The sequence below is a fragment of the Pogona vitticeps genome, chromosome 2 (genome assembly GCF_051106095.1).
Source record: "Pogona vitticeps strain Pit_001003342236 chromosome 2, PviZW2.1, whole genome shotgun sequence".
Classification (NCBI taxonomy): Eukaryota; Metazoa; Chordata; class Lepidosauria; order Squamata; family Agamidae; genus Pogona; species Pogona vitticeps.
The window spans coordinates 180793905-180802023 of NC_135784.1; positions in this window are offsets into that span (position 1 = coordinate 180793905).

Genomic DNA, 8119 nt, shown 5'->3' on the forward strand with positions numbered 1-8119 from the left:
CACCTGGTGCTAAGTTTGCACATGGACTAAAGTCACTCCAGTTTTGATTTCATATAAATCTCCTAGAAAACAGTAGGCAAAAAAACGGCAACCAAGCTCAGAGTGGTGCAGTCACAAAAGAAGTCGGCCATGAACTAACAGCTGGAAGTCAGCAGGGACTGATTTTAAAATATGCAGCGGGTTACAGCCTGAACCATCCTGTGAATTGAGTAAATCATTACAGCACAAAGAGCTGAGTTTACATTGTTTCACTGTATCTGATTGACTAAACAAAGACTGGGCTATCCATGGATTCTAAAGAAGATGTCTGCCCATTGTTCTGGAGCAGATTAAGAAAATCCATATCATTCTGTGGTTAGACTGAGGAATGCCGGAGCATAAAAATAATGGAAAGAATATTCATTGGTCAATGCTTCACATCGATGAAAGAAAATTATTTACAGTATTCCTCACTGAAACTTTTTTGCCCTCTCTTCAGTTCATCTTATTAGCCTCCTTCCACAAAGGACTGCCATCACGTTCTGTTTCTGTGAGGGAATGAGTGGCTGGAGGGTGCGTTGCCCTTATTTTTTCTTCCTCAGAAACCAAAATGTCTTGGGCTGGTTTTAGGCAAGGAAAACTGATCAAGGGAGGACCGTTTTGATTTGCAGCAGACAAAGCTGTAAGTTTAATGTATTCTCGAAGGCTTTCACGGCGGGGATCTGATGGTTTTTGTGGGGGAGTTCTTTGGCCGTGTTCTGAAGGTTGCTCTTCCTAACATTTCACCAGTCTCTGTGGCCAGCATCTTCAGAGGACTGGGGTAGGAACTCTGTCCATTCCTACTCCAGTCCTCTGAAGATGCCGGCCACAGAGACTTGTGAAACGTCAGGAAGAACAACCTTCAGAAAATGGCCAAAGAACCCGAAAAACCCACAACAACCAAAAGCTGTAAGTTGTTACCTTGGTTTTCAACCGTTGGGTTAGCTTTACAGGTGGCTTTCACTCTGAGTGAAGGCAGGCAGTCTTCAGAGTGTATCAAAGTGTTGCACAAATTAAAATTACGGACATATAGGGAATATGGATAAAATTAAAACAAATTAAAATGTTAAGAGAATTAGACTATTTTTTGACTAGAAGTGGTTTACTCCAATTGTATTATCTCAGCCATTTCCTAGATTTTCTTTTGTTGGACATAAATTGCATGCACATAAGTGCTGCACTGATTTAATTTCTCCAAAGTCATAGAAAATTTCTCTTGTATCCAAGTATCTCCATTCCAATTGGTTATTCTTTGCTCTTCCTAGTTTGTTTTTAAGTCTATTTAGTGACTTCCAGATGGTCCAGCTAGAGTCTTGTCCTGATGGTTGTAAGTCACCATTAACATTTTTAAGAGAATGGAACACAACCCCTATCCATGCATTATTCCACCAAGCACCCTAAATACAGTTCATGGGGAGTGCTTAGCCTCACCCACTCCATCATCATGTTCTTTATGGTTTCAGTGCCAAGTGTGAAGATACACTGAGCTGTGGACTCCCCTAAGTGAAAACAGGCAGTGAAGCCAAATGATTACAGACAACCAAGGCAAAAATATCAACTGGGGATAGTGATGTCTCTACTACTGTGAGGCTGCTGTTTCAACCAGCAGATATTAGGTTCTCTTAAGGATGGCTGATTGAAAGGAGGATAGTTCTGACTCAGAAGACACATAGCTGAGCCAGGAAGACCTGTAGCCCTTCTGTTGTTTAAACAAGGAATCTTCTAGGGAAGCATTTCCACGGGACTCGTCCTCATGTTAATTATTCGTCTATATTATGGATGCATGTAAAACATCTCATTAGGATTCAAGGGGCTGTAGATTCCCATTTCAGAGAAAGGATGCATGCAGCTGGTGAAGAAACCTAATGTCACTCATCCAGAAAATTACAATGGCTTTAGATAGGTCTGGTTGCTCACCCCTAATACTTCACTTTCACAGGTCACCTCCAGGCACTCTTGGATGGAATTGAATGGGACTTGAAGTGTGCAGATTTGCACCTTTGGACAGCAGTTTCAAATGTTGGGGGAATTCTGGGCATTGTGGTCCAAAACTCCAAATCTGCACACCTCTAAATGGGATCTAGAAAACTAATCAGGATTTACGCCTGGTTTTGGATCTGACATTGGTGTGGTTGCCCTGTAGGATGATTTGTTGAAAGAAATGGACAGTATAAATATACAGTTGTGTTCAAAATTATTCAACCCCCACTGAAATTGAATGTTTTGGCCATTTTGACATTGATTTTGATCATTCAGTCATCTTGCTTACATTTACATGAAAGAGGCACTTGTAGGTCAGAGAAATATAACCTTAAGTTTATAATGAAATAACCACAAATGTCTTTTCTGTGCTCACATCATTATTAGTTTTTATTCAACCCCCAAGTGACATTCAATCTTAGTACTTAGTACAACATCCTTTTACAGTTATAACAGCTTTTAAACGTGAAGCATAGCTTGACACAAGTGTCTTGCAGCGATCTACGGGTATCTTCGCCCATTCTTCATGGGCAAAAGCCTCCAGTTCAGTCAAATTCTTAGGCTTGCGCACTGCAACTGCTTTCTTTAAGTCCCACCAGAGGTTCTCAATCGGATTTAAGTCTGGTGACTGCGATGGCCACTCCAAAATGTTCCAGCCTTTCCTCTGCAACCATGCTCTAGTGGACTTGGAGGTATCCTTGGGATCATTGTCCTGTTGAAAGGTCCAACGTCTCCCAAGCCTCAGGTGTGTGACGGACTGCATCACATTTTCATCCAATATCTCCTGGTACTGAAGAGAATTCATGGTACCTTGTACACGCTGAAGCTTCCCTGTACCTGCAGAAGCAAAACAGCCCCAAAGCATTATTGACCCTCCGCCATGCTTCACAGTAGGCAAGGTGTTCTTTTCGTCATATGCCTTGTTCTTCCTCCTCCAAACATAGCGTTGATCCATGGGCCCAAACAGTTCTAATTTTGTTTCATCAGTCCACAGAACACTATCCCACAACTTTTGTGGTTTGCCCACATGACTTTTGGCATACTGCAGTCGACTCTTCTTATTCTTGGGAGACAGCAAGGGGTTGCGCCTGGGGGTTCTGGCATGGAGACCTTCATTACGCAGTGTGTGCCTTATTGTCTGAGCTGAAACTTCTATACCCACATCTGACAAATCTTTTTTCAGTTCCTCAGCAGTCACACGGGGACTTTTCACCACTCTACGCTTTAGGTAGCGCACAGCAGTCGAAGTCAGCATCTTCTTTCTTCCACGACCAGGTAGCATTTCAACAGTGCCCTTTGCCTTGAATTTGCGAATGATGCTTCCTATGGTGTCTCTTGGTATGTTTAACTTCTTTGCAATCTTCTTATAGCCATTGCCCTTCCTGTGAAGACAAATCACCTCTTCTCTTGTCTTCCTGGACCATTCTCTTGATTTCACCATGTTTGTAACCACACCAGTAAATGTCTAGAAGGAGCTGAGTATCACAGTCATTTTAAAGCTGCCTAATTGGTGCTTATTATGCTTGATTGGTGCTCGGTGACATCCACAGGTGTTTTCAATACCTGATCAAAAACACCTGAATGAACCTCTCTTCTTCAGAGTGGTAGTCTTTAAGGGGTTGAATAATTGTGGCAATGAAGAAACCACAAAAGAAACATTTACTACTGTATTACATAAACAATTGATGTTATTTTAGTTGCATTTGGTTCTTTAAAACGTCCTTGTAGGATTTCATTCTGAATACAATTCCAAATGTACACTATAGTCCCTAAACCCCTTTACAGCATTGGGGGTTGAATAATTTTGAACACAACTGTAACTTTATTGTTCCTCTTGAATCGCCTCAGGAGCTTCTGCCTTTGAGCATAAACATGGTGCCTCTTCTGGCCAAACTACCTGGTCTGAGGACTGGAATTATTTCTAAATATGTCGATGACAGTGGTTCTGCTGCTTCTTTGATAGGTGGATCCAAGAGATGGTAGTATTGGCCCTAGGGATCAAGTGTAGCCCTACTGTTACACAGAGTAAGGTATCTGCCTTCGGCAGGAAGCCCTGAGGTACAGGAAGTGACAGAACGTTGTGTGTGGCCCACGCAACCTATCTGGTGTGCCCCCCCCAATAGTAGTCTTCCACCTCCAAGTGAAGTAGAGGCAGAAAACAATGAAATGAGATCCAATGGCCTATCTGGTTGGCTTCTCTAATGGAGGGGTGTCCTGTTGTCTTTTGCCTCAGACATGAAAACGTCTTGGGGCAGATTCATAGTGTATTATTGCTCTGCCCCTTAACTTTTATGTCTTGGGCATCCACAGGGGTTTCTGGTTCATCCTCCAGGCTGTTCAGTATGAACATGAAACTGCTGTAAGAGGGGTTAGGCTAAGGCACACTGAACTGAGACTCCAGAGCCCAGATGAATCCGACATTCATCTGGGCTCTGGAGGGAAACATTGAGGCATCAGCTCCTTTTCTTGCCAGCAGATAAGGTCCAGGTTAGCCGCAAGGTTTCTGGAGGGCAATGGAACAGCAAGCTCACCACGGCCGCTCCTGTGCCAGTCAATGGATGGGGCAAGGGTCTCCTCTGTGTCACAATGTCCTTCTTGGCGTGGCCTTGGACCCCTTGCCCAATAGCAGGGACCAAAGAGTGTGCAGCCCTTCAGCTCTGCAGTCTGGGGCAATGGCCAGTCGAAGCTGGGGTAGCTTTCCTCCTTCCGCAGCACTGGTCTAACTTCTTTCCTTCATGGCACTCCGCGGTGTGTTTATTTTCAGCTGTTTCTGCTCCCGTATAATGCTAGACGTGCGGTTTGAAAGTTCCAGCTGAACTTGGCTGGCTTGCAAAGAAATACCATCCCTACACAGCAGACTCCTATTTAAGGGCTGCCCACAAACACTTGTCTACAACGCCTGGTTTTGGTATTCCGAAGCAGTAGGATTAGGCAGCCGGCAGTAAATGTATAATGCAGACGAACAGTGCAAAACTGTCAGGGTACAATGCTATATTTCAGAGAGAATTTACAAAGGGAGGTGGTTTGGAATGCTCAGTATAGATATGCCAAAACAGAATACTAAACTTTCTATAATGGGCATCATTTTTCTCTTTGTCCACATGTTGACCCCATTTTCTATCCTGGGCCTGATCCAGCCTCTCTTTCCTAGTTGAAGCCTGTAAGGACAGGATGCCCATGAGGGCAGTCCTTTCATTAACTTGCAGGATTTTCACCCGAGAGCACAGACTGGTGGGAGCCGCCTGATTCCCTCCATCTTGCTTTGAACAAGAATTAAAAGAGACCAGGACATCCAATCCAAAATACATCTGAACACCTCTGGTTGTCCCTTAAGCCTATATTCAGCTCCATCAATAGGGAAAGTAAAGCTCAGGCAGCAGATTTTGAATGCCAGCAAGATAAGGAGAATATCTAGATATCTTAGTTCTATGTTGAAAATGTTGTGGGCGAGCCTTCCGAGCTCACCTCTTGTTCTGAAGGGAGAATTTCTTATTTCAATTACAGTACATTTCCTGGAAAGACACAGCCAGCCTGACCATGGTTACTATGGTGTTTGGGGAATTATAGTCCCATCCCCAGCGTCCCCCCCCCCATTTTTTCCCCCATCTCTGCTCTGCTTTTCTAATAAAACATTATGTGCTGTCAAGTCAATTCTGCCTTTTGGTGACCCTTCTTTCCAGGATTTCTTGGGTATATAGTACTCAAATGTGGTTTACCTTTTCTCTCTCTTTTTTCTTTTTGGTGGTCAGGGTGGGAACTGAGTAGGTTTGCCCAAGGCTACACAGGCTGGCTCTTCTCAAACAAGGAACACCGGGGAACCAAACTGCCAATGCCTGGCTCTGCAGCCAGGTGCTCTCTCTCTCTCTCTTACTGACACTATTTGATAAACACAAACTACCCAAAATCAGTTCTCAAGTTAGAATACTTTTACAATTCAAGTGACAAGGCTCTGTCTTTTTTGTTTCAAACAAAAAAACAAAAAAACAAACAAACCAAAAAAACCCCCACTCATCTGCTGAGTAACCACCAGTCCCTCTTTCTGAAGAATTTAGGACACTTAATCTTCACGTACTGTAAATGATCCAGATCGGGGTTCAGACTGCAGGCAGAAATCCATTTATTTCACAACTCCTCTATCTATCTCCCACCCATTGCTATCTCTAATGAAATACAATAGTCTTGAACCACCTTTCCAGCAGAAGGAGTAGCCAGTTGTCCAAGCAAGAGGAGAGCTCACACTAGAAATCTGAGACGTTAATATGTCTTAATAGTGATACCAACTGGCTAGTATTCTGTTTAGGAAATGCCTCTGGGAGAAAAAAAGTAAAATTGACTTAAGCTCAAGCTCACTTCTTAGTGATTGAAAGCGCCAGTCTCGGTCCCAGTTATCTGGGAATGAGTCCCAGTAAAGAGAAAGGGACGATTTATAGCGCAATCCTGTTTCTGCCTACTTGGATGTTCAGTTCACCAGGAAACCAGGACGGTACCGCGATGAAGGAGATGGACGGCGATTCTGGAGACCTAGCTTTTCCTCCTCCTGGAACAAAGAAAGGCAACTCGCTCTCCACCTGAGACTGCCCACAGGATCCTTGTGAGGGTAAGTGGGGAGATCAAACAAGCGCGTCACCTTGATTGAGCTCGCTGAAGAAAGAGGGTAAGGTACTAAAGGAACCAAGATATAATTTTGCTGGTTGGGAGCATCTGGCCTTTAACCGTCTGCTCCAAACCAGCTCTTCCAAACTCTGAAGGGGGACAAATAACAGGGGAAGAGCAGAGATGGGGTTATCTTGATCGGGAGAGAGGGAAAGGAAGGACAGCAGTTGACGCTTACAACTACATATTCAGATAAACCTCTCATGCAAGATTTATATGAGAGATGTAAACAAAATGTGTACAGCCTGATTCAGTGGATGAAGCGGAAATATCATAATAAAGGACACCGGCAGGATCGGGTCACTTTATCTGCCCTGCATTCCAATGGGCAAATTCACGGTTTTGAGACTTTCGCTCCATTCGCCTTCCGAAGGAGAACGGCCTAACGGGGATTGTGTCCCGTGCATGGCTCATTTCCTGCTGGCGGCACCCAAAAATCTGCCACCTGGCCCGGCCTGGCCGGCACTGCAGCTGGTTTTTATTTTTCCTGCCCGGGAGGGAGAACTCCGGCCAGATGCCCCTTCCCGCCTTCAAGTGCCGCCTGGCCCTGCTCCTTTCTGCGCGGGTTTGCAGGCTTCCTTCGTGGTCCCCCGGGGCACCGGCGGTGAGGGGGGGCAGGGGAAACGGCGAAGAGATGGGCATCCCGGAGGCTTCCCCCGTCCTACTCCTGCGCCAGTCGCCGGAGCCGCCGCCGCCTTTACTCCGAAGTAAGTTCGGCGCGCGGTGCCCCAGGCGGACTTAAACAAGTGGCTGCGACTTGGGAGCGCCGCCGACTCTCTCCTGCCTTCACTTCCTTCTTTCCGCTCCTGCTCTTCCCAGGAGCTGAGAGGCGAGCGGAGCGAGAAAGGCAGCCCTGCCAGCGGAGCCCACCGGAGCCGAGGGGAGGCAGGCAGGCCGGCCGGCTGTGAGAGAGAAAAGCTCCGCACGTGGCCTGAAGCGGGGCAAGGGCAGGCGAGAGGGGCTCTGCCCCGAGGGGACCGCTTGCCACCGCCCCGCCCCCCTTCCCCCCTCAGCGCCTCTCGTCGTCCGTCGGGGGGTGAGCGAGAGCGGGACGCTTCCCGAAGAGGCGCCCAACCAACGCACACGCCTCAGGGCTGAGCGCGGGCGGCGGCGGCGGCGGCGGGGGGGGGGGGTTCCGCGGGTTGCTGGTTCTCTCGGCAGCCGGGACGCGCTTCTGCCCCTTCCTGGTCGTACTTTGCCCTCGTCCTCGCCACGCCTCTCGGAAGGGGGTCGGAGTCTCCGGGGGGGGGGGTCCCCTGCAGGCTCCAGCGCCGCGGGCAGCCCTACCCTGAGTCGTCGAAGCTGCTCCTCGTCTGTCGTCTCTCCCCCCCCAACCCGCCTCCCCCCCCCCGGCCCCACGACACCCTGGCTCCCGAAGCGTGGGTGAGGAAAGTTCACTTGGGTTTTGTGCTTGTTTCTTTCTCCCTCCTTGTTCAGGCCGCCCGCCTCCCCCCCCCCCCGCGCCCGT